Source organism: Crassostrea angulata, unplaced genomic scaffold (assembly GCF_025612915.1).
Source record: "Crassostrea angulata isolate pt1a10 unplaced genomic scaffold, ASM2561291v2 HiC_scaffold_179, whole genome shotgun sequence".
Classification (NCBI taxonomy): Eukaryota; Metazoa; Mollusca; class Bivalvia; order Ostreida; family Ostreidae; genus Magallana; species Magallana angulata.
Window position 1 is genome coordinate 53,639 of NW_026441732.1, and position 5,941 is coordinate 59,579.

The 5,941-nt window shown below is 36.8% G+C and overlaps 1 long non-coding RNA gene across 1 annotated transcript; it reads right to left on the bottom strand.

The window, feature by feature from the left end:
* Positions 1–2,937: 2,937 nt before the first annotated feature.
* LOC128169693 (uncharacterized) lies at positions 2,938–5,367 on the bottom strand. The gene is made up of 3 exons (XR_008241577.1): positions 4,143–5,367; positions 3,832–3,935; positions 2,938–3,613 (listed from the first exon to the last, which is right to left on the bottom strand). It is a non-coding gene; the product is annotated as an uncharacterized LOC128169693 (long non-coding RNA).
* Positions 5,368–5,941: the final 574 nt, after the last annotated feature.

Consider the following 5,941-nt stretch of genomic DNA (forward strand, 5'->3'; position numbering starts at 1 on the left):
AATGTTCAGGGAATATGAAGACTTATTCCCCAAGAAAAACAAATTTCCTGCGGCAGTGCCCTGGAAAAAATATGATTTTTCTTGGAGAAATAAATCTTCATATTTCACTCACCATCATGCAATAAATGTAAACTATAGTCTTTCCCAAGTTATTGATTCCATCACCTTTTGATGATTTTTAAGAAAAATACTTATACCTGTGAAAAAAATACAGTTGAAATCGATAAAAGGGAATATATCCAAAATATCTTCATTGAACAATTATCATTTTTCACTCATAAAAGTTCACAGGAATGAAAACAAATTTCTTACGGAGATTTATAATGGGAAAAGTTTACATCTTTTCTCCATTCGGAAGTACTCGGGATAACTCGCGCAATTTTTCAACATTATCATGCCGGCTTCTTAATGGCTGAAACAATGCAAAATTCTAATAGACTTTCAAATTTTGGATGTGTATTGAAACCTAAAGCGGTAGAGGGGGCGTTTCAAAACAGATAATTTGGACATTTTTCATATTAGTGGATGAAAGTAGTTTGAGCACAAAGGTATTTATGATTATCCAAATATCAAGCAAAAAGTGCTGGAAGCAAAAACTCGGGACAGAGTATAGCTGTTGAATTGTGGTCTGAAACAGAGATGCTTATACAGGGTATAAATACTAGTGGCAAAGCATGGCATATTACTGATAAGTCGAGCAATGATAGTAAAACGTTGCAAGATAACATGAGACATGCTAAGCAACAGACTCATGGTCACACAATACGCGCATTAACAACTGCGATTCATCTTACGATGGTTACCAAGTGATTACCAAGTTTGGTTGAAATCGGCCCAGTGATTCTGGAGAAAAAGATGAAAATGTGAAAAGTTTTCAATGACGACGCCAACAGACAAATTTTAAGCAGAAAATCTCACTTGAGCTTTCAGCTCAGGTGAGCTAAAAACTAATATTTTTAGAACGAAATGAGAATTGTTACATACCTGAATTCAGCCATTCACATAATGCCTACCCATTCATTTCTTATTACAATGTTTCTCTTCAAGTCTTGGTGTCTGGAATCAATAAAATAGTCTGTTTACTACTTGTTTCTGAGTATTAGTATCATGTAAATGATAATGAGTCAAAAATTATATTGATTTCCTTATAAGGGTAGATTCTACCCGGGTTTTAAGAAAACCTCCTAAAATTGATGAAATACTAGTAAATTAATTAAAATATACATGCTTTGTACTGACAAATTTGTAAAAAATGTTTATGTCATAAACATTTATTCATTATTGATTCTGATAAGCCAAACAAGATATCTGTGAGCCAATGCTCAAAAATCTGTTTACAATACTTAAAAAATTTGCTCCACACACAACATCATATTCTTAGAAAATGTCTACAAGTGTACAGTTCAATATAAATCATGGCAAAGAAAGGACCAAATGGCTAATTCGACATCTACAAAAAAGGAAACATTCCTCACAACAAGGGCCAGAAGAGTACAGGGACCACCAGTCCAGTCAAGTGTCTATGTCTTATCAGTAGGCTGAGTAAAGAAGAGTTCAGGACATTGTACAGAAGCAGAAGGATGGAATATTTCATACAGTTAGCGATGCTGATCACAGAAACAGTCAATTAAATGAAGATTTTGCGACCCGGGTCAAGTGAAGTGAAGTCGGGAGACTCGTACATGGATGCAGAGTCACCGAACCCCAATGCCAAACTTTACAAAGTACTCCATCATGAAACAAGAGAAAAGCTGTCAATGTGACAGCAAACCAGGTTTTCTTTTGTGTGAACATTACATGTATCTATAATCCATTTGTCAACCCTGAATTGATGAACATTACCTATCCAGGGAAATGGGGTGCCCTATATGCATAATTTTGTTTGAACAGCTCATACTGTTTTCATAAATTGTCAGAAATCAAAATCCTAGCAAAATGCACACCTCTGATATATATGTCCAATTGATCTGACTAAGTTCAACAGCTGGTATTTTTTCATAAATAATCAAAAATCAAAACACTCAAAATATGCACACCTCTAATATATGTCCAATTGATCTGCAAAAGAACAAATTCCTATCTTGAAAACTATAGGAGGAGTTAACTGTACAATAGGGGTACCCTACATGCAATGTTTTGCCGAAAAATGACCAAGTTTAACAGCTTGTATTTTTTTCATAAATTATCATAAATCAAAATCCTAGCAATATGCACACCTCTGATATATGTCCAAATAATCTGCAAAAGAACAATTTCCTATCTTGAAAACTGTAGGAGGAATTTTCTGTACAATAAGGGTAACCTTTTGGCAACTGCCCGCCTGTCATTATCACCATATCAATAACCAGATTTTTCCTTTAGAAAACCCAGTTAAAAACTGCAAGCTATGGAACAATCCTTTTAAAGAGCACTCACAGAAATTCCTGAACTGTGACGAATCAATGGACTGGAACCAGCATGGGGAGGAAAAGCAATGTCTGGCATGGATCCTTTCCATTTGATGTAAGAAGTGCCATTACACCAGTCACCATGAAAAGCTTTACGAGGAAGTCAGTCAATCAGGAAAGGGACGGAGAGCCGCACAGCTTAATGTTGCCATGGCTGTTGGCCACTTGGCTACCAGCCTTACAACAAAGGATATGCATGGTATACTTCTAGGCACAAACATTGACCCAGCATCAGCCACCAACATTCATCAGACCTGCAACACAGTAGGCCAAATCATCACTGATTTGAACAAAAACAGCATAAAGAAAATAAATCAGGACATTTAAGAGCTTAATGAGATATGTGGATTTGCCAATACACCTATAAGAGCGGATGAAGATGCCTCGTTTTACAATGCCACCTTCAGTGCGATCGGGAAACTGCCACACAAGTGACATACACTTTAAGGTCAGACAACATGTTCCTCGAAAATCTTTTTTGTATCTCCTCGTTATAAAGAGTTCCAATAAAAAATATTAATTTTATAATTACTTTAAAAATGATCACAATTTACTTAGATGTGGTTATATGTCTAGATGGTCGAGTGGTTAGAACCGTGGCAGCTCACTGTCAGAAGCGTTTATAGGTTATAGAGGTCGTGAGTTCAAAGCCCCGCCCCGGCAGAGATGTAGTTCTAATATAGTGAATATCGCTGTGGTGTAGATGAATTTATTTTTATATCAGCAATTCAAGTGTATTTTCAAGAAGATTATATAGGAAATTGCATACTCTAGTATTTTGAAGAAATGCTTGGGAAGGTACCCTAATTTTTTGCAAGAAGGCTTGTCAAAGTAGTAGTAAACCATTAACAATTTCCTGGAAAAAGTTATCTAAAATTGAGGAACGTGTCGTCTGACCTTAAGTGAAAATGTTACCAAGAAGAATGGTGTGGCTGTGTTTTGTGGCAATAAACTATGCAAGAAAGGCACCTATTTTAGAACCAAGGAAAAGGAAGTTACATGCCTAGGACATGAAGACTGCATTGCAACCATTCCTCCTGAGAACACCATAGAAGATGAAAAGAGATGGGCTGCGGAATGCATCGTTGAGCTGCAAAGTGATGACCGTCCACTTGTCATTTCCCATTTCACCAGTGATGGAGATAGTGCTGCTGCTTCTGGTGCATCTGAAAAGCAAGGGCATATGATTGAAAAACTCAAAGACCTGCGCCACTTCTTTGACTCTCAAAGAAAACAGACTGCTAAGTCTCCATTCAGGAGTGACATGTTTCCTGGAAGAACAAAAGCTATGAGAGAATCCATGCAGAGAAGTTTTGTTCTGGACCTAAAGCTTAGATGCAGGACGGAGTACGAAAACTCTAAAATCACTACTCCGGAGACTTACCTTTGAAGAAACAGGCCATGTCAACTGCTGTCAGTTCCATCATCAGCTGCTACCAAAGACAGTGCGGAAATTCCTGCCAACTTTATTCCTTTTCCTGTCGCGGACTGAAAAACAACAAGTGGTACCCTTCAGTGTTGCCTCATGACTTTGAATTGAGCATGACAGAAGAAGACAGATGCTTGTTAAATATCACACTTGCACACAAAAATCAGAATCTCTAAACAGGGCATACGTATAATTAAAATCAAATCCAAAATGTATTCCTAGTAGTAGAAATTTTGAAAGTAGAATACATAAAGTTGTGCACTCACTCAACCAGGGTCATGGACATTCAACATTGGAACTTTGTGAATCTGTAGGGGCACCTGTTGTCAAAAGAAGTAGAGTGGTCCATCATCTAAAACAACAGAAAATTGGGCAAAATTACTTTAAATGAAACAAAACTATAATTAAAATATAAATTCTACAGATCTAAAAGATATCAGCTCTACAATAAAAAGTCTAAAGACACTTAACGTAAATCCCCAACAGATCCAAAATTAAACAGGAAGTAGCAAAGTGTGGAAAGGGGGGGAAGATCATCATGGGTAGGTGGGTAGGGGGTGTATGTACAAGGGTTTTTCAGAAATTATTGAGACAGCTGGAATATTTCCCCTTCTAAATGATGAATTTTGGTGAAAATTGGCATAAACATTGAAGAACCCTCAACAAGTAATATTAAAAGAATATTTAATAGTTTGTTTAGTTAAACAAGTCAGTGGTCGGGGTATCCGGCGCAGTATGAACTTGGAGATTAAAAAAACCTGAACATCTTCTTTCTAAGTTTCCGCAGACTTACAGCTAATGATAAAAGAAGTCAAATTAAATAAGTTCATTTTGCTATTTTCTGCAACTATTTTTTGATCGTTTCACTTAATATGTTTGGGTTGAAATACAGATATACAGTGGGGCCTCAGATATCCGGATGCCAGATAACCGGACGCTTCAGTTTACGGACGATTTTATTTGGGAACAGATTTTTTATATGTTATTTTGTCTCATTTATCCAGAATTCCGCGTTCCGGATCTGGACGGTCTGTTTTTACCACAAAACACTGATTTACTACTAATCTTGCTTCATTTAACTGGACAGTAAAATTTGATGATACCATACTCAGTACAAAAGATTACCCCTGTCAATTAAGTTTCACACCTTTTTTACGTGCAAGACCCTCATGAGTAGCTTGTATAAACACACTGACTTCCCAAATCACTTTCAAAATTTGGAAAATTGCGAACAACAGTGTATCTTACACATATCACACTTGGACACAAATAATTTAGCTAGATTCGGTTATCATTAATGTCCGGTTAATATTTCATGACAAAATAATAAAATAAAGCAGAGTTCTTTATATCTATAAAAACGTTCATATCAACAGACAACTCTAGCATGTGTTGCTATATGGTATGAAAGGCAAAAAAAACTAGTATCAACACTGGGAGCCACTGTACATACAAATACATTATCATTCAAGACAACAATAGACACATTTCAGATATCCGGACGCTTCACTTATCTGGACGATTGGACTTGAGAACGAAAGTGTCCGGATAACTGAGGCTCCGTTGTATTACAAATAATTTAGAGAACAATAGAAATTTAACAACGACTTTATATAACACTACCACGCTTATCTTACGTAAGTAGTGTACACGTTAAGTAAAAGTCTTAAGTGATCGTATAGTGGTTTTATTCAGCAAAAAGCAAACTTAATACACAGTCCCAATTCGGGGAAGTCAGAGAGAGATGTTGAGAGTTCGAAAGAGCGTCGGAATTAACCTAACTTGCGAGAAGTTAGTAGTTTTATACTATTTGGGGAAAACAACTATCAAAGTAATACAAGTGTTCATTGGGTGTTGAAAAGCCCCTTAAGAGGGCGCCACCACCTTGTTACTAAGATGCTCCAAGATGGCGTCAAGCTGATCAGTCAAGAACCCGCCCTTAATCAGTGTACTTAGGGTCAATCAAGGTTACGACAGATATTTACTAGTGGGAGGGTCACTGTATCGTGACCAATTACTGTCATCTACCTGAGCCGATCATAGGGCTAATTGACTTCGATTAGCC